Below are 21152 nucleotides of genomic sequence, written 5' to 3'. Positions count from 1 at the left end.
AAGTCAGTAAAATCCTCCCCCGGCGGAGGAGGGGGAACTGCCTCGCTATGGGAGGCAACGCCTTCTCCCACACACCGAGTTTGGGAACAAGAAGGGCCTACGCTACCATTCGGCGGCCTCTCATGAAAGACCGAACGAGTGGTAGCTTCGGAGGAGGTTCAGGCAACGGAAGAAGAGTCCTTGGAGCCTTCCTTCCCCTGGGGGGAAGAACGGTCTCTCTTAGAACTCTTCTTACGCCGCCGCGCAAACTTCTCCCACTGGGAGGTAGGCTACTCTAGACATTCCATACACAGATTATCACTACTACACCGTTGACCTCGACACTGCGGGCAAAGGGTGTGAGGGTCTGTCTCGATCGCCGACATAAAAGTTCCGCAGGGGTGATCGGGAATTCCAGGGCATTTCCGCATGGTGGAAAGCAAAGGTAGAGGCCAACTTCAACAAACACACACTGGAAGAAAAAGCAAACAAATTAAGGCTGTCAATATGCGAGGACGAGACAGAACATCTGTACATCGTCCGAGCCAGAATTATATTTTCAAAATAAAATAATTTTTTGAATATACTTACCCGCTGGTTATATAATAGCCTAAGTCCCCGACGCCTCGGCAGAAAATTCAAAATCTCTTGCGCAGCTTAGCGCATATAAGCCAGGTGTACCCCAGCGCCCTCGCGGTACCCCAGGTAGAACTATGCTCAACCAATTCAGATTTTCCATGCCCCATGGTCTCTAGAGGGGAGGAGGGTGGGTCTAAATCTTATATAACCAGCGGGTAAGTATATTCAAAAATTTATTTTATTATGATAATATAATTTTTAAATATAAAACTTACCCGCTGGTTATATAATAGCTGATTGACACCCATTGGTGGCGGGTCAGAGACAGCTGCATAATTGGAAATTCACTTAAGAGTTACATAAACAACTTATGTGGTTCTAACCTGATAAGGAAGCCGACAGCAATGCTCTGCCTCATTTTGTCTGCTATCCTTACGAGATCCAGTGATCCACTCGGGGCTGATGATCTCTAGGAGCTGTCAAACGGTACAACCACCTATAACATGACAGGACCTCAACTAATACCCTTGTTCCGGGCACTCTCTAGGAACAAAATGACCACCTGACTAGGTCAAAGATTGCTGAAGATTGTCGACCAATCTTCACGTGCAATCATAAAAATATATATAACAGTTCCAAGAGAAGAACAGGGGTACTAGGAATTTAGGGAAATGTAGTGGAGAATGTTTCACCTACTACTGCACTCGTTGCAAGTGATCCCAAAACGTAGACGTCTTCATAGAGACTGGACACGGTAAAAGTAAAGCAAGACGAATACAGGATTACCTCTTTACAAGACTGTATACGCGATGCTTGCAGAGAACAGTTTAGTTTAAAAATTACAGAAGTTTCTACAGCTCTAACTTCGTGAGTCTTTACTCTTTCAACGTCTTATGATCTGTCACCCAACCGTGTGGAAGAACCTTTGTAATCAGAATGTTTAGACATGGATAGAGCAGGCTTCTTGACCATGCACCTAAGAGTTATGAATAGACTCTTAACTTCTTTGTTCTTGTCCCAATAAAACTTCATCGTTTTAATCGGGCAAAAACTCTTCTCAGCCCATCACAAACCAAATTCGAGAGAATAGTGATCCCGAAAAATTTAGGCTATGGATGAGAAAGATGTTTATTAATAACCAAGAATCCAGGTTGCAAGGTACCTATGGCTTAACCAATGTGAAGTCCATGTTCTTGCTAAAAGAGTGAACTTCACTGACTCTCAACTATGGTAGACTTACTCAGAAAGTCTCCAAAGTTAGGCCTTAAAAAGAAACCAAGTGTAAAGGGTCGGATCTGTCACTACCGCGAAGCTCCAGAAACGAACCCTGAATTTCAGGCTGGAGCATCTTGCTGATGCCTCCAAGTCCTCTCAAATGATCTGAGATGATCTATAAAGTCTCTATTTGATAGATCCAATCTTCTGCGTCTGAAGACAGATGCCCGCATTCTCCTGTACCCTTTGATGGTCGAGGAAGGAAGAAAATGTGTTTTCTTCTAAGGTCTAAGAAAAAATAGGCCACTTGTGTCAGAGTTACCTAATGAAGAGCTGGCTCTAGCTCTACACCACTCCATAAAGCACTCTAATTGGGTTGGAAAACCTTGAGGCAAAAGTCCTTTGTACAAGCGAAAGCCTCAGCTGTCTCCTTCGAACAACCCTCTAGATCTTGGGGGTTTTCCGAAATACTGGAGGCAGCTAGACCTAAAGCTTGATGGTTTAACATAAAACGTTCGTGATCCTGACACGGGGAAAAGGACTAAAGACATGCTTCCAGCATGCACCCAGCATGGTCCCAGCATGAGTCCAGAACGGTTCCAGCATGCTGCCTACACTCAACATGTCGTGAGAGAGAATCAGGATCTAGAACCGCCTCCCAAAACTCGTCCATATCGGTCGCAAGAAACCGATATTAAAGCTAGGCGTTGAAAAGAAGCGTCAACCACGTGAACCTCATGCTGTGAGGTTAAGACCTGATTCGTGTGTAATCAGCAAGTGTTCCACAAACTTAAAGCCAAAGCTTGACAAGAGGGAGCGTTAGCTGCGAGGCCAGAGAGACGAGAAGGAGAGACAATAATCTGGTTAAACTGCTGTGAGAACAAGACTTGACTGTATGCGTCTAGCATGCGACCATAATGTCGCATGTGGTTGCATTTCCGTAAGGTGTCAGTGTGCTGTATGCGTTCACCTTGTCATGTGGGTACAGCGCTGTGTGTGTGCCCAGCTTGTTGTAAATCTACAGCGTGCAGCGTGGAGGCGACAGCATCGCGTCCGGTCATTGACGGAAAGACGGAACTGATAGCCGAGAGTTGTCCACGTGTAGGATGCGTACGCATGAGTGATAGTCACGCGTCCCGCAGACCGCGAAAATGGGACAACTTGTTGAAAGGATCAACTTTGACTGTTAGCGTCCAACATACGACCAGACTGGTGTCTGCGTCTGGGACTGCGTGAGGGAGAGACCAGAACTTGCGTCTGTGTCTGCACGACGTCTGCCGTAAGAGAGAGACCAGACTGCTACAAGGACCCGCTCTAACGCTTCTCGTAACACGAGCATATCTCTGCAAGGGAGCGTTACTAAGCATAGGAGAACTATGCCTTCTGACACTAATCGGAAAACCATTTCTTTGATCTATGGTAGTCCTTAGACTCTTTAGGAGAAAATTTTCTCCCCCCCCCGAGAATCGTAAACGCTAAACACAGATGAAATAGACGTCTTTAGCTCAGACCAAATCTACACTCGCGGGGTAGCGAGCACGCCAACTCAAGCGTGGGCGAAGGCTGGGAGAGAGCATCAACCGCAGTCCTGTGAGCGACCTGGGAGAGTCCCTATGACATTTCAAGCGTGCCTTGTGCGCGAACTGAACGTATCCAATGCTGTGAGATACCGTCAACAGTAGTCGCTAGACCTCAGAAGAAAGTAATAGACCTTTCTCCAAACTGGGGAAGGAGAAGAAGTGTGAACAGAAGCAAACTGAGCACCTTTTCCCCCGAAGAACTATGTGTCTTACACGATTCAGGTGCTGACACGTCGCCTTCTTCCGAAAAGAAAAAACTTCCGGCGAACATTAGATACTGCAGGATAAGTTAATAGAAAAACATACGACTCCTGAAAGGTCTTGGACAAATTGATTGGTGACTACCAATTCTAGGTTAAGTGTCCTTCGATGAGGACAAAGTCCTTCCTCCCTGAAAGCGAGTCAGAATCCAGAGGAAGAGCTATGATTGTACGTGACTTGTCTGACTTCCGCTTCTCTCGCGGAAGAAAAAACACACTCAATTGCTTCCTGTTCACGCATCAAAACCCCACTGCTGCGAAGGTAAGTTCTGTTCGCGTGCATACATGACGAGTAACTACCTAGTCTGGTAGACAGGGAACACGTAGAATGTTATTCTCGTCAGGAAACTGCATTCTAATATGTAGAAAACAGTTACAAGATCCATGAAACCATCACGATGACGATCTGATCGCTTCAAGACATTCCAACTCCGCTCTTTTCAAGAAACTATGTCACATGGTTGTGATGTCATAGCTCGCCAATCATAGGTGAAGAAAAGAGCATTACCTCATCATTCCAAAGTGGAGAGAGACCGAGGACTAGGGGCAAGGTGAAAACGAACAAACACCTCCTCCAGAGCACTGTGCTATGTTTACGAGTCACTAACAAGAGCGGTTTAAAAACATATAACATTAAATCATAAAAGATCTGCCCGTGGTGGGAGATATACTTTAACGTTCTATTCTCATAAAGGCCTTAATGCCCTTTCTGTTGTAGCAGCCGCAAGCGCTGTATCATCTCTACAGTAAGCTTCGTTATTTTCCTGAGAATGATTTAATGTTAATTCATTACTTTATTTTACCATTAATTTACTAGGCCATCGTTCCCTAAAGGAGCCCTTTGGGTTAAAGCAACTTGCTTTCCCAAATAGGGTTGTAGCTGGCTTGTAATACAAATAAAATAAAATAAATAGCGACACCATCAACTCAACTAGCGAAAACTCTGAAGTCGAAACGAGGAGCAGCAGGTAAAAAAAAAAAAATATGAGGGAAACTCTTTAGAAAAATTCTCATGAGTTTCTGAAAGTTATTCCCTTCCTTTTACAATCTCTATCCTAGGAAGAGAAGTCTTGATTCTTAGGAATCCACTCCTTATGATTCTGAATTCGGACCTCAATACTTAGAGGTTTTAATTCTAGTTCTCACAACCAAGAGTTAGCCCCGCAGGCCTTGGTCCGAGAATATAATATCTTTCTAGTTACGATTTATTTCTTAATATAGTGCCTGGAGCAATAATAACTAAACACTAGACGTTCATGGTCAGGTAGACATCAAAGTCTATAGTAATAGGCAGCGAATCGTCCACCCCGACGCTGAAGCATCCACACTGATGCTGAACGTCCACACTGACGCTGAAGCGTCCACACTGACGCTGAAGCGTCCATACTGACGCTGAAGTGTCCATACTGACACTGAAAGCGTCCACACTGACGCTGAAGCGTCCACACTGACGCTGAAGCGTCCATACTGACGCTGAAGCGTCCATACTGACGCTGAAGCGTCCACACTGACGTGGCGCTTCGCTCCATTCCGTCGACGTTCCGTTTCCGTTGCCGCACCGTTCCGATGACGCTTCGCCGGCTCTGCTGCCTGGCGAACGTCGGCGCGTCTGTATAGACTAATACTAGGTGCTAGAGCCGTCGGTTTGCGTTGAGCAGGTAATCGAAGTAAAGCACCATTTTCCCCCACCATTGAACATTGCGGTTGGTAGGCCGCCTGTGCGACAACGAGTCCTCACCGTTAAAGACACGACGCCTGTGCGTCCGTGTCAAAGACCGGAATCGAGACACCCAACCGCACTGTTAACGGCAGGCAGAAAAGACTGCATAAACGAAGATAGATGCTGTTTCATGCCTAACTACAAAGATCAAGGATCAACCTTAGGCGAAACGTATCCAGCATTATCTTCGTCGATCCATAGCGCTAGCCACTGTCGAGAGATGACACCCATCAGGTGGGGTGGCGGCACTGCGTCTGCGCCGCATGAAACGTAATACACGCAGAACGAATCTAATTTTGTTTTCAGCTTAGCGCCTTTGAAAACACTAACACCTCGCTTTATCTATAGCGAGGGTGAGCGTTCTGGTGGTCGACAGAAAACACTCGAGAGGACTTCAGTTCGGGTCTAAAAGACTGTAACGCCTGGTTACCCTCTCGATTCCTTTCGCCGTTTGACTTAACTTCACCCCTGGGTCCGGGAGCTCGACAGAGGTCTAAGGCTAGGATAACGACAGGTCCGAATAGAAGCACTCTCCACTGAATAAAAAAAAAAAAAAAAAAAAAAAAAGGCTAGGATAACGACAGGTCCGAATAGAAGCACTCTCCACTGAATAAAAAAAAAAAAAAAAAAAGAGAAAAAAAAAAAAAATATTACCTTAATAGATATAACATTTATACATAAAATAAACCCTTAAATTAAGGGGTTCCAATAAAAGATGAATCATCACTCGCATCATTGGAACGTCTACAAATAATATACAAACAATTTAGTATTCCGAAAACCACCAAAGCAACAACGATACATAGAATCGTGCGCTACGACGATTGTAAAGAATACTGCATCGTATAAAATAAACTGAAGTGTAACTTCCTTTAATCTCTGACTAAGGAAAAATACTGAAAGGACCAATTAATTGCAAAATAAAATGTTCCTTTTATAAAGTACAATTAAACCTTGAGAAGAAAGAAGAAAGTACTATTCATAAAATCGCTACAATATATGTAACATCGTAACGATACTGATTACCGTAACAAAAATAATCTGAACTGAAGTTAATCTTTGCAAACAGATCAAAGATTATCTAAAGAAAAATATTAAAAGGATAAAATTTTCTCAAAATAATTCCTTTAATTTAATTTATAACTTAAAACTCTAAAAGCAAAATCACTTATATTCTTAAAAGGCAAGACTTTTAGCCTACGGAAGAGGCTGTGACGTCATCCATGGACGAAATGTTTACATTTCGCCCCTATGCTTTCGTGAGGTTTAAAAAAGGTTGAAAAACCTTCCAACCCTACCTTTTAAGTTAAAATACGTGATCACAGATCAAACAAAACAAATATGCGAAAGCCAAAACTCAAAAACGTTAATACATCACCAAATAACGTCCAAACAGAGTAAGAAAACAAGAGAGAATTTCCAATAGTTCAGCCAGCTATGGCGGCAGAGAAAATCTGAATTGGTTGAGCATAGTTCTACCTGGGGTACCGCGAGGGCGCTGGGGTACACCTGGCTTATATGCGCTAAGCTGCGCAAGAGATTTTGAATTTTCTGCCGAGGCGTCGGGGACTTAGGCTATTATATAAACAGCGGGTAAGTTTTATATTTAAAAAGTGAAGTGAGGCAGCTCACCAGTGTGTGGAGGGGGGAGGGGTAGCTAGCTACCACTCCCCTACCCCCCCCCCCCCCCGCTAACTAGCGCGGGGGTAGTTAAACCCTCGTTAAAATTTTAATGGCTCGTCATTTCAGCTACACCGAAAGGAAACCTATGTAAATAGCGTGGTTTGTATTTCGGTTACGTAACAAATCTAGGTAAGAGAATGAGTTCTTAAACAGGAATATTACATATATATAGACGTTTCCCGATGTTAACCTCGCAGGAAACATTGCGAACGTGAACGACTATAACTAGTTATTGTCTATACAGGGTACTAGGTTACATACACAAGAGAAATGGTTCTCAGCTACAGAGGTTGAAGCCAGCATGCAAAGGAACCAAAGGTGCTGTTCCCCAAGAGAGGGGAAGATGAAGAAAGGAAAAACCAGACACACTTTCATTCATTCCAGACTTAACCCAGGTAACCAATGCCCTCAACCAACTGCTACTTGTCCAACAAGGAGCCCGAGGTATTCTTAGACCACTTGATGTGCAATCACCACAAGGCCAATAGAGAAAGTATCGAGCCTCCTGTGGGTCACATCTTTGAGGTAGTGGGTGGTGAAGGTCGTCTGATTCTTCTACAAGCTCGCTTGCAAAACTTGTGATATTGAGAAGTTCTGTTTAAATACCAGGGACATTTTGATGCCTCTGACATCATGAGCTCTAGGTCTTTGAGCTTGAGGACTGTCATGTTGGAGGGCATAGTCTATGACTTTGCCGATCCAAGAAGCGATAGTGTTCTAGGTGACTCTCTTAATTAATTCTGCCTGAGCTGACAAATAAGGCTGAAAGTTGGGGTCTTGTTGCTGCAGTGCATTCAAGATAATATCGCAAACTCCTTACTGGACAGAGTAACAACTGATCTGGATCATTGGTTACTGAACGTAGTCTTAATCTGAAAGAGCCCGAATCTATGTTCCAGTACCACCGGATTTTGAGTCTTAGCAATAAACTCAAAGACGAAGCAGAATGTCATCTACCCCCATACCCTTGAATGGGCGATGTCGTACGAGAGACCATGAAGCTCACTAACTCTCTGCAGATGCTATAGCGAGTAGGAACGCCATCTTCAAAGTGAGATTACAGCCTGTCGCATGGTGTAGTGGTTCGTAATGAGGACCCTTTAGGGATCTCAAAACACAAACCACATTCCAAAAAGGAGGTCTCATCTCTAACTAGGGGCAAGTGATCTCATAACTCCGTATGAGTAAGGAAAGCTCCAACAAAGAGGAAAGATCCATTCCATTCAATCTAAAGGCTAGGCTTAAGGCTAAGCAGTACCCTTTTACTACCAAGACTGAAAGATGCATTTCCTCGCGAAGGTATAAAAGGAACTCCGCTATTACTGGAATAGTAGCATCGAGGGGAGAGATACCCCTTCCACACCACCAACCACAGAAGACTGTCAACTTTGCCTGGTACACTGCTGTCGAAGACTTTCCTAAGTGTTTAGACATTCTCATCGCAACTTGTTGCAAAAAACCAATCTGTAAGAGGAGACGCTAGATAGTTTCAAGGCGTGAAGTCGAAGAGACTAAAAGGTTCTGTGAACGCTGTTGGCGTGTGGTTGTTTGAGTAGATCTGGTCGTGAAGGAAGTTCTCTCGGGTGATCTACTACCAGCCGCAGAAGGTCCGGGAACCACTTTGCATGATGCCTTAGTGGAGCTATGAAGGCCATCATTAGATTTTTTGATGCTCTGGTCTTGTTGAGCAATCTTCTCACCAGAAAAAACGGGGGAAAGGCGTACACATCAATGTTGTCCCACCGTTGTTGGAATGCATCCTGCCATACAGCCTGAGGGTCCGGGACTGGGGAACAGTACAGTGGGAGCCTGAAGTTCAGGGACGTTGCGAACAGGTCTACAGTTGGGGGAACCACACAAAGTCAGGACAATGCTGGCTATCAGAGGATTCAAAAACCATTAGGAGCCCACTATCTGAGTCGTTCTGCTCAAGTTGTTCACAAGCACATTACTCTTGCCCGGAATGAAGCGAGCTGATAAATGTCACCGAATCATCTTCTGCCCATCTTAGAATCTCTACTGCAAGATGGCATAGATGCTTCGAAAAGGTAACGCCTTGTTTCTTTACGTGAGCCCCTACTGTGGTGTTGTCGCTCATCAATACCCAAGAATGACCCGCCCGCAACTGTTAGAACTGTTGGAGAGCTAGGAATGCTACTCTCAACTAAGATATTTATGTGCTGGTACCTTTCAGATTCGGACCAAAAGAGCAAGAAGTCTGGAGGGATGAGAAGATCTAAACCTCTGCCATCCACCATTGAAGATTCATTACTTGATCCTGGCCTATTGGCACTAGGACGTCCGGGGACCCGGTGTGCTGATCCCATAAGGACTTTAGATGGCACTGAAGGGATCTCATCCTGAGGCTGCCATTAGGAACAAGACGAATCAGTGAGGTTAGATGACCTAGGAGGCATAACCACTGACGGGCTGGTATGTCTTTTCGTCTGAGGAAGGGATGAGCCACTTCTCTCAGCCTCTGTACTCTGTCGGCCGATGGAATAAGTTTTTGAAGGTAAGTATCTATGATCATACAGAGGTAAACCAGTCTCTGAGATGGAAGCAGTGATGACTTCTTGAGATTTATCACGATCCCCAGATCGAGAAGCATGTCCTGATGATGATGAAGGGTCTTCTTCGAGTCTACTAGAACCTGCCAGTTGTCTAGGTATCTTAAGAGATGAATGCCGTTCTTGTGAGCCCATGATGACAATAGGGCGAACATCCTGGTGAAGACCTGGGTGTTGTCGAGAAACCAAAACAGAGAACCTTGAACCAGTAATGTTTGCCCTCGTGTATGAACCCGAGATACTTCCTTGAAGACGGATGGATTGGGATCTGGAAGTATGCACGTCTTGGAAATCCAATGTGCACAAAGTCCTTGTCTTACATCTTGAATAACTGTCTGCCATCTCCATCTGGAACAGAGTTTGAAAGACAAATTTGTTCAAGGGCAAGATATCTGTGACTAGTCTCCAGCCTCCAGATGCCTTTTTCACAAGTTACAGTTGACTGCAGAAGCGTGGGGACCCGTCTAAGACCTCTTGGAGAGTGCCCTTCTGCAGCATGATCTGGACATCGCCCTCAGCTCCTTTACAGATCCCTTCATATAGGAGCTTAGAGGAATTGGATCCCGAGTCAAGAGGAGGGAGAGATTGAATGAAGGGGACGCGATACCTAACACCAACTACTGCGATTGTACAGGGATCAGTCCCGTGTTGCTATCACCTCTTCCAGAGGTGTTGCAGACATCCTCCCAGTCATGGACAGAAGAGAGGTATGCCCTCCCTAGCAGGAGCGGCCCCCTCGACCGCCCCTATACCACCTTTCTTTTTTCTGAAAGACTTTGTTCCTTTCTGATCCTTGGACTGAAAGGGCTTCTTTGACATCTTTGATATTCCTGGTCGTGAATTTGCGGGACATGAAGAGCTGGATTGATCTTTGGGGGGTTGAGAAGCCCTCCGATAAGACTGATAAGTCATGGCTTTGTGGAGGAAAGAATCCTTGGAGGGTTGGAGGATTTTCTCCACCTATCGGCTGCTCTTTCTACCTCTTCAGTGTTGAAGAGAGGTCCCCTCGAGAGTAGAGTTATGAAGGCATGCGACTACTTCCTGCACCGGCCTGTGGAACCTTCCAATCACTGTATCCCTTCTCTTTAGAATAGCATTCACTCACAAGTTGACAGCGTGAAAGGAATTCTAAGATCCGGATACTTGACAGAAGGAAGGACTCCGAGGACTGTTTGTCGAATCCTAGGAAAGATCCTTGGATCGAACAACCTGGTCGAATGACCCCAACCATAGGTTGTGCCATGAAGCAGCTTGCATAGCATACTACGCGTCTCTCTCTATGTTGAGGAGCTCAGCACCAAGAGCATAACCGCCCGAGGACCAGAAATTATTAAGGTAAGAGAAGATGCCCCCCCTGAAGGGGAAAAAACTCATACCTGGGAAGGGAACCTCCCTCGGAAGGGAAGTTACCCACCCATGGAGGCGAACCTCCTGAGCATTCTAAATGAACTAAGGAGCTGACAGTTGTCACGGGAGAACTAGGAGAAGGGAACACGCCCATGACGAAGTCGTAGAAGAGGCGGCAACAGCAGACTCCCCAGGCCCCAACAGGACAGCTCTGCTTCGTTGGCACATTAGGCAAACGAAAAACTAGATAGTTAACTGTAAAAATGAAATAATTAGTTAACATTTATTCCCCCGGGGGAACTCCGAAGAGGAACCCGAGGGAAAAGAACATAAGAATTACGCACCAGGAATGCGCCCTCCTACCCCACTGACACTCACGGGAAGGGGGGGAAGGCGGAGAACTGTAACAAAACAGAATTATAACAATTATAATTATGTAATTCATCTAAGAATGTTCACTAATAGTAAGAACGAATGAACCCCGAAGGGAAGCGTTCTACACAGAAGCTGAATAAGTTAACAAATAAAATTAGATTGATTAAAAATAATTGAGACAAAAACGGAGTAGCAACTCAACCAGCAACGGAAAGGAAGCTACCGTAATACGTAGTAGAAATAAAAGGGTGAACGACCTCAAGGAGAGAGAGAGAGACCGTAGTCAAACTAAACTCCCATGTTCCCTACGCTGATAGACCAAGTTCCCCGTAAGGAAGGAGGAACAGCGGAGAAACAGATTAATAAATAAAGTCCAGCGATGACGATTCCCCACGGCGCCCGCCGAAGGGAGACCGAAGGACCAAGGGAGAGATCGCGACCCATGAAATGTCACCGTGGAGGCCTGAGACCACACGGAGAAGTTGTCATACAATTGAGTGGACTTCCTACACACACACACACACACCACAAACACTGAAAAGGAAACTTTCTATACTCAAATATATACATAAACATAAGAATGTTTACATATATATTAAGTATAAGATAAGTAAGTAATTAAGTAAGACAAAACATTAATGGCTGCCATGCGAGGACGGGACAGAGACGTCTGTTCATCGTCCGAGCCAAAAGTGAAGTGAAGCAGTTCACCGGTGTGTGAGGGGGGGAGGGGTAGCTAGCTACCACTCCCCTACCCCCTTGCTAACTAGCGCGGGGGTAATACACCCTCATTAAAATTCTAATGGCTCGTCATTTCAGCTACGCCAAAAGTAAACCCTATGTAAATAGCATGGTTTGTATTTCGGTTACGGAACAATTACCATTTTCTATACCATTAGAACCTAATCACCTTCCCAATGACCATTCAGAGCCTCCTTTGCTATCATGACACTTTTGGTCAATCACTCTTCTTCATTTCTAGAGATGCTACCTCGATCATTTTGGAACAGGAATAGAAACACTGGTTTGGGAACGAAATCCTTGGTATGAATATTCCTAATATATGTTCATTTCCTTCACTGTACAGAGAAAATAAGAGGTACTCCTGGTATATTTGTACTATAGAAGTTTTGAATTAATTCGATATTGATAACTGACCTGCATATTTCAAGTTATAAGGATAACTGAAGCAAGATATGCCGCAAAAGCTATATACCACATGGAAAACAAATACACGAATGTGACTAAACCTAAATTACGCTCCAAGTTGGAGTCCTAGGGGTTCCAAGAGGCCTAAGCCTCTACTTCCCAGTAAGTTAGGACAAGGTGCCTTAGAGGTTAGGATAGAAGAGGATTTTTTTGGGTTGGGTCATATCACTGTCTTTTCCTCTTATGAAATGTTTTTTTTTTTTCAGGAGTATCTTCTTGTGATTAAATTGTTCTTTTAACTTTGAAAATGCAGGTTTCTAACAGTAATTAACCCCTAAAACATTAAAAATGTCTAAGAAAAACGCCAGAACATCACATTTTCTCCAATAGAGTTATTGTACTCACAAGTATATTTACCATATGACATACAAGGTTATAGTGATGCAAATACAGTATATATTTTACTTGTACCACATAATTGACTACTCTAGTTCAAGTTTAATGGGGTGATTTCAGTAGGGTTGCCACCTCATACAAAATATAGTTGCACAGGGTGAAATAGTTAAGATGAGTGGTGTGAGCCTTTTTAAGGTTGCAGTGAGCACCAAACCACCAACCATCCCCAAGAAAATTTTTTATATACATCCTATTTCTGAAACATTCTGAGGCTATGTGCAGTTAACATGAGGGTGAGAAATTGACATGTCTATAAAAAATTGAAAGGATCCTTTGTATAACAAAGGACAAGTACACATGGATAAAACACCACCTAACCTAACCTACAGGATGTGTCCTTACCTACTTGCCTAACAGGGGGGCTAATGTCACATACGACCCACATTAGACCAACTTTTTCTTAGCGATAGGGTTGGAAATAGGAGGAGTTATGGGGCATAGCTGTCATCATACATACACCCCAATTCAAAACTAAATGCAAAACTAACAACGAAATAATTATATGTATAAATATATATATAAATATATATAAATCGGCATTGTTACAGTTTCATCCATTATGGGAAATCTATTATAATAATATATTTCCCGAGTAAAGCAAGTCTTTTGTAGTATTTCTGTAAAATATTATCTGTCACAAATGCCTAGTTCTTTATATATCGACGATCAAACTCACGCTACTCATGTCTTCCTCCCAGATTTTTTCTAAGTCTGTTGTTATTGTTGACTGTGTCTTGTATTTGCTTAAATGAGCCCTGTAACCACTATAATCCGCTGACAAACTAGTCCACTATGAAGTCTTACACGTTTGGCCAATCAAAGCGCCTGTCCACTATGACGTCATACATGTTTGGCCAATCACAGCGCGACAATACAATATCTTCCCAGGCATTTCAATTCGTTTTTAGACATGGAGACCATAGAAAGGGCGTCATCTCATGTTGCACAAGAAGTTGAAATTCCATTTTCTTGTCCTGACTGTTTCGTAACTTACAATGAATTTGTTGAAAAACTAGTGCATTTGTGCCAGAGACAATTTAATTTTACAAAATAAAAATTGTCCTGCATGCCAAGGAACCTTCCCAACGGCTTCACGTTTTCCTCAAAGCAGCAGCACATCTTGATGAACCAACAGTTTAAGGTAAGCTTCATTAATTTCTAGAGTATATTATAATGGTGATAGTATAACGATGTATACAGCAGTACCATCACTTTGGATTTGGTTTGATGGATGTGTTAGGTAGTGGCTGTAAGGGGGGGGGGTCGCAGGGACTAGGCCTAGGTAGGGGTACAGGGCCCTAGGTTAGGTGGTTGTATTAGGTTCGGTAGTGTCCCGAAAATCACTGTGGCCTTAAGGGGGGGGTCGCAGGGGGGGCGGAGCCCCCCCGGTAGGCCTAGGTAGGGATACAGGGCCCCTATGCTAGGTTAGGTGGGTTTTCTTAGGTTCAGTAGTGCCCTGAAAATCACTGTGGCCTTAAGGGGGGGTCGAAGGGGGGGGGGGGGTCGCAGGGGGGGGCGGAGGCCCCCCCCCCCCCGGTAGGGCTAGATAGGGGTATAGGGGGAGGGGTGGTGGAAGGATAAGTATTCATTTATTGCAAATATCATTTGACGCTCCCCCCCACCCAAAACCCCGGTTCCCACCTGGTGTCCCCCATAATTGTTGGGATGAAGTAGGGTCTTTCTGCATTCTGGGACTTGTTGTTTTAACTCCAATTACATAGTAAATCTCTACATCGGATGGTTTGCGGTCAAAATAAACGTTAAATTCGTTGGAACTACACTATTTCTGATGCAACAAATATATTTTTTTTCCAGTTTCCCCATAATGGATGAAACTGTAAATTTACCTATAAATCTATATATAAATATATATATATATATATATATATATATATATATATATATATATATATATATATATATATATATATAAATATATATATATAAATATATATATATAAATATATATATATATAAATATATATATAAATATAAAAATATAATACATATATATATGTATATATATACTGTTATATACAGTATATATATATCTTGGCACCAAAGTTTTTATTCTATCAGTACTATACAAATTAAAATGCAAGATTGATGGCCATTGAAAACTATCATACAAACTTTCAATGAATCAGGGAAACAAGACTACGGTATGGATATTGGTCGTTCAGAGGATTTCTACTTTGCCTATGAATAAGTTTCGTTTATCATTCTCGATGGTAATGAGAAAGTCAGCACAAATCTGTTCGAGATTGGTTACAAAGAGTTTGCATTTAATGAGATCAATGGACGACTTATTCATGGTGACAGTCCACATCTTTTATACAACTGTGAATATTTTTCTCAACATTATCTATTGAGGTACACTGAGTGGGGGTTTCATTGTAGTGTATTACAGGACAATTGAACCTACTGACAAAGGCATAACTTTGCAGTTTGGCCAAATTGACAAAAGATATCCGCATGTAATTTTAAATAATGATGGGAGCCTTTGTATAAAGACAGACAGGAACCCATACATAGAACACCATCCAATCTAATCTTCCATCTAACCTATCCTACAAGCCATGTCCTTACCACTTGCCTATTGGGGGGGGGGGGGGTTAACTCAATGCCCTGATACCCTTTAGCCTGTCATATTCTTAGTGACAAGGTTTACAATATGAGCTATGGGGCATGGCCGTTATCATACATACAACCCTAATGATGTTTAGACAACAAAATGAAGGTCAAATCACGTTCTGTATTAATACATACATCCGAGGTTTGATAGGACCCGGCGCCTAACGTTATGCATGTTACCTATAGTAATTAACCTACTGATGTTTTATGTCTATCTCACCCAAAAATAGATTTTTCCTACGTCAAAATCCCTTTTGATGTTTTGTTCTGTCGTGTGCTTGGTAATTGAAAACGATTACCACTGGAATGAACCATGTATTTCTCCAATCGCAACACTTTGAGGAAAACAGCACCGGCAATAACAAAACATAAATGGAATTATGTGTAGTTCAACATATAAGTATTACCTTAACGTATGTTGTTTAAGACATCTCATGAATAATAATTAACATTCTGTCTCACAGTATAGCGACAAGTTTTAGACGGTTGATGGGGTGAACAGTGCTTCGACAGCCACTAAATACTAAAGTTTAATACAACCGAAAACGGCCAACAACGAAAACAACTTGTGTCTTACTGTAACAGCTGTTACAAGACGATGGTGTCACAGTCAGTGTGACAGTACACCTGCCAACTTGACAACACAAAATAAACTGGAAATTATTTAAATAAGGTCTTACTAATAGAGCACTTTCACAATTATTTATAGCACTATTGAGTATACCTATTCGTTTTAATAATCAAATTCACTTAAAAACGAACTTTTCTTTGGCATTTCCCAAGTATTCACTTGTCAATACCTCATCACTTTTCTCATAAATAGATACTGTAGAATTGGGAATTTGGAATACGAGCATTCCTGAATTTGGTCCCGACTCTACTATTAATAGTGTTGCTGACTTTTTTGTATTGCTTATGAAAACATATGTGAAATGCTGAACTTAAGTCTTCAGCAATGTATTTATCTTCGTTATCAGCCATTATTTGGTCAATCTGGCGACAGACTAGACTAGTGTCTAAATTTTTTTCCGCGTCACATTTTATATTATTATTATTACTAGCCAAGCTACAACCCTAGTGGGAAAATCAAGATGCTATAAGCCGATGGGCTCCAATAGGGAAAAATAGCCCAGTGAGGAAAGGAAATAACGTCGCAAGTCTTATCATCTGAGACTCAGTTCCAACATTCTTGGGGGGACAGCTCGTTGAATAACCAAAGTACCGAGGCCTGGTATTTCAATTAATTGCCAGCTATTACTTTCGTCGGGGCTTTATTTGCATTCATATAAAGTTACGAAGTGAATGTTTAAACACGCCTAATATATGTTACTAAAATAAGTTCTAATTGTTTTAAAATCGACCTTTGAGAGTGAAGTGATTGTTGTAGTTGAGAGGTCTATGTAACATAACAGTCACTCTGATTAGGTTCCTTTTCCTTTGGCTACAATGAATAGATTAGTCTCTCAACAATCTCCTTACCTGAAAACTTTAAATCAATCAATCAACAATCTCCTCATTCCTCCATACACCTGGCAACACTAAGATTATCAAACAATTCTTCCCTCAAGCTCGAGGGGTTAATTATACTGCAGTCTGCACTAATTGTTCAGTGGCGACTTTCCTCTTGGTTAGAGAGACTCTAGCTGAGGTAGGCAGCTCTTCTAGGAGGACACTCCAAAACCAATCAAACTATTGTCCTCCAGTCTTGGGTAGTGCCATAGCTTCTGACCGTGAGCTTAAACTACCTTGTGGTAGTTCTCTTGCTCGGGATTACACTCGGGTACTCTTCTTGTAGTTTTTTTTTCTTTTTTTAAAGTTTTTGTAGATTATACATTAAAAAATTATTTTATTGTTACTCTTCTTAAAATACTTTAGTTTGATTGTTCATTACTTCTCTTGCTGTTTATTTATTCCCTACTTCATTTCCTCACTGAGCTATTTTTCCTAGTTAATTTGAGCCCTTGGGTTTATAGCATCTTGCTTTTCCACCTAAGGTTGTAGCTTAGCTAATAATAATAATAATAATAATAATAATAATAATAATAATAATAATAATAATAATAATAATAATAATGTATAACAATTATACTCAGTCCCAGACATTCATATGACAGTTTCGATCAGAGAAAATAACTCTGAGGATAATAAATAAGGAGAAAAAAGATCTGAATATACACTCCATCTATCGTAGGTTACTTTTAAATTATTTGAACGAAAAACAAATATTATTTTTTTTCTGTCACAATTACACTTCAAAATCTCTCCTTTATCCATTACTACTGAACATCATTATTTTATTGTCTCTCTATAGGCTGTCTAGCTTTAATAAACCCATATATATATATATATATATATATATATATATATATATATATATATATATATATATATATATATATATATATATATATACAGTATATATATATGTGTGTGTGTGTTTGTGTGTGTGTGTGTGTTGACGACCCTCGAAAGGACCTGGACCTGGGGCTGGGTCTACAGTCAAGGCTGGGTATTGGTGGTGACCCTTCAGTGGAGAGACTCATGGAGGTTTTAGCTGTTTTAGACCGCAAAAGTCTTTCTGCCCGCCCTGCTGCTCCGCCCATCCTGCAGTGGAGTGATGACCCTGGATATATCCATTGTTGCAGACGAGCCACTGCTGGTTGCTGAAGTTTTGCTATGAAATTCTTGACCTTTGTGAAGGGAAAGTGTGATTGCTCCCGGTTGCCTGCTTTGTCTGTTCCTGTGCCTTCTTCTTACCCTGGTGAGGAGCTGTTTGCTATCAGAAAGAGTAGTAGTTCACTGAAGTACAGGACGAGCAATCTGGAGAAGTCTCTGGAGATGTTTCCAGGTTCCTCTGCATGGTTTCAAGGAAGAAGTAGCATTGTACCAAAACTTTCCCCCAGGGGAAGGATCATGGGGTAAGGTTCAAGGGCTAAGGCCCTTGCCTCAAGTAGTATAACTGGTAAGGTTGGTTCTCCAGTCGGGACATCTGATCATGCCTTGATTTCATTATTAGTGAAGACTGAGCAGCCTGTCCCTGATATATCATATTCTTGTAAAATTTATATGAAATCCCAAGCAGACTGGAATGGGATTTTACATGATCTTTTGTTCTTGAATTGGTCACAATTATATAATAGTGTAGATCCTGTTGTCCCTTTGAATGAGAATCTAGTCAACATAATTGATAGGCGTATCCCTTCTCGTGTGCTAAGGTACCGAGTGAAGGACAAACCGTGGTTCAATGATGATTGTAGACGTGCTTTTTTGGAGAAGCAGGAGGCCTATCAACTTTGGAAGGGTAACAGATCAGATTTGACCTGGAACAACTATACTCAGCTTCGAGCTTTTGCTCAGAGAGTTTATGCCTCAACTGAAAAGGAGTACAATTTAACCATAAAAGAAACACTTTCTGGTACAACTCAGGAACATAAATGGTGGTCTACCCTTAAATCTGCACTCTTTGGTGTAGATGCAACAGTTCCTCCTTTACTTAAACCAGATGGCTCAGTCACTCACTGTCCAAAGGAAAAGGCAACCCTTTTGGCTGATGTTTTTGACAGTAAACAGAGTAATGAAAAACTTGAACTTCCTCATTCCTGTTTTCCTGAGGCTAAACTAACTAGTTTAGCTTTTCGATCTCGTGAGATTAAAGCTCTGTTGATGGACCTTGATGCTTATGGAGGTGTAGACCCAAATGGTATTTTTCCTTTGTTTTTTATAAAGACAGCAGGTTTCTTAGCTCCAAAGTTATCTGTTATTTTGCGCAAGTTAGCAAGAAGAGGAGCTTTTAGCACTAGTTGGAGAATTGGTAATGTTACTCCTCTATGTAAATGTGTTTGTGGTAGCTCAAGTCCCACTGATTACCGCCCAATTTCCATAACTCCCATATTATCTAAAGTTTTTGAACGTCTTCTGGCAAAACGTCTTAATAGGTTTGCTGAAGGTAATCATCTACTCCCTAGTTTGCAATTTGGTTTTCGTAAAGGCCTTGGAGCATGTGATGCCCTTCTTACAATCTCCAATGCTGTACAGAAATCCCTTGATTGTGGTCGGGAAGTTCGTATGATTGGCCTTGATTTTAGTGCTGCCTTTGACCGTGTTAATCATGAGGCCCTTGTTTTCAAACTGAAACAGTTGGGAGTGGGTGGGTCGTTTCTTAGCATTATTATTGATTTTTTAAGTAATAGATCTCAAAGAGTTGTTGTTGATGGGCACCATAGTGATTATAGGAATGTGATATCCGGTGTTCCACAGGGTAGTGTTCTTGGCCCATTACTTTTCATACTATATACACATGACATGTGGTTTGGCCTAGAAAACAAGCTTGTTGCATATGCAGATGATGCTACTCTCTTTGCATCAATTCCATCCCCTGAATGTAGATCTAGGGTTGGTGAATCCCTTAATAGAGATTTAGCTAGAATTAGTGCATGGTGCAAATTATGGGGTATGAAGTTGAATCCTAACAAAACTCAAAGTATGATTGTAAGTAGGTCAAGGACGGTGGTTCCTCAACATCCGGATCTCAGTATTGATAATGTTTCTTTAAATATGTATGACTCTTTCAAAATTTTAGGTGTGATTCTCGACAGTAAATTTACTTTTGAGAAACATATAAGGTCTGTGTCTTCTTCAATTTCACAAAAAATAGGCTTATTGAGAAAGTCTTTCAAGATTTTCGGTGATCAATCTATTCTGAAGAAGTGTTTTAATTCTTTCATTCTACCTTGTTTTGAGTATTGTTCTCCTGTCTGGTCTTCAGCTGCTGATTCTCATCTTAATTTGTTGGACAGAAACTTACGGTCTATTAAATTTCTTATTCCTGATCTAGATATTAATCTCTGGCACCGTCGTTCAATTAGTTCATTATGTATGTTGCATAAGATTTTTCACAACTCTGACCATCCTTTACATTCAGATCTCCCTGGACAATTCTATCCTGTTCGTAATACTAGGCAGGCAGTTAATTCTAATAGCCAGGCCTTCTCCATCACGAGGCTCAATACTACGCAGTACTCTAGAAGTTTTATTCCAGCTGTGACCAAGTTGTGGAATGATCTTCCTAATCGGGTGGTTGAATCAGTAGAACTTCAAAAGTTCAAAGTTGGAGCAAATGCTTTTTTGTTGACCAGGCGGACATAGTCTTTTTATAGTTTATTTATGACATATTTGTTTTTGATGTTGTTGATAGTTTATTATATGACATGTCTGTTTTGACGTTGTTTCTTATTTTAGAATGATTTATTGTTAATTTGTTCTCTTCATTTATTTATTTCCTTATTTCCTTTCCTCACTGGGCTATTTTTCCCTGTTGGAGCCCCTGGGCTTATAGCATCTTGCTTTTCCAACTAGGGATGTTGTTGATAGTTTATTATATGACATGTCTGTTTTGACGTTGTTTCTTATTTTAGAATGATTTATTGTTAATTTGTTCTCTTCATTTATTTATTTCCTTATTTCCTTTCCTCACTGGGCTATTTTTCCCTGTTGGAGCCCCTGGGCTTATAGCATCTTGCTTTTCCAACTAGGGTTGTAGCTTGGATAGTAATAATAATAATAATAATAGTAAGTCTCCCAAACGAATTTCTACAGGTGCTACTGG

At 41.7% G+C, this 21152-nt stretch overlaps 1 protein-coding gene across 4 annotated transcripts in view; it reads right to left on the bottom strand.

Annotated features, from left to right (window-relative positions):
* The window catches only part of LOC137625204 (uncharacterized), a 34583-nt gene extending 17437 nt beyond the window's left edge, over positions 1-17146 (bottom strand). The window contains exon 1 of one of the 4 annotated variants that reach the window (XM_068356049.1): positions 17027-17146. The gene's annotated coding sequence lies outside the window, so the exon portion shown is untranslated. The other 3 variants (XM_068356048.1, XM_068356047.1, XM_068356046.1) reach the window with 3 other exon arrangements.
* Positions 17147-21152: the final 4006 nt, after the last annotated feature.

This window comes from Palaemon carinicauda, chromosome 2 (assembly GCF_036898095.1).
Source record: "Palaemon carinicauda isolate YSFRI2023 chromosome 2, ASM3689809v2, whole genome shotgun sequence".
In the NCBI taxonomy this organism is placed as follows: domain Eukaryota; kingdom Metazoa; phylum Arthropoda; class Malacostraca; order Decapoda; family Palaemonidae; genus Palaemon; species Palaemon carinicauda.
This window is presented reverse-complemented; position numbering and strand designations above follow the sequence as displayed.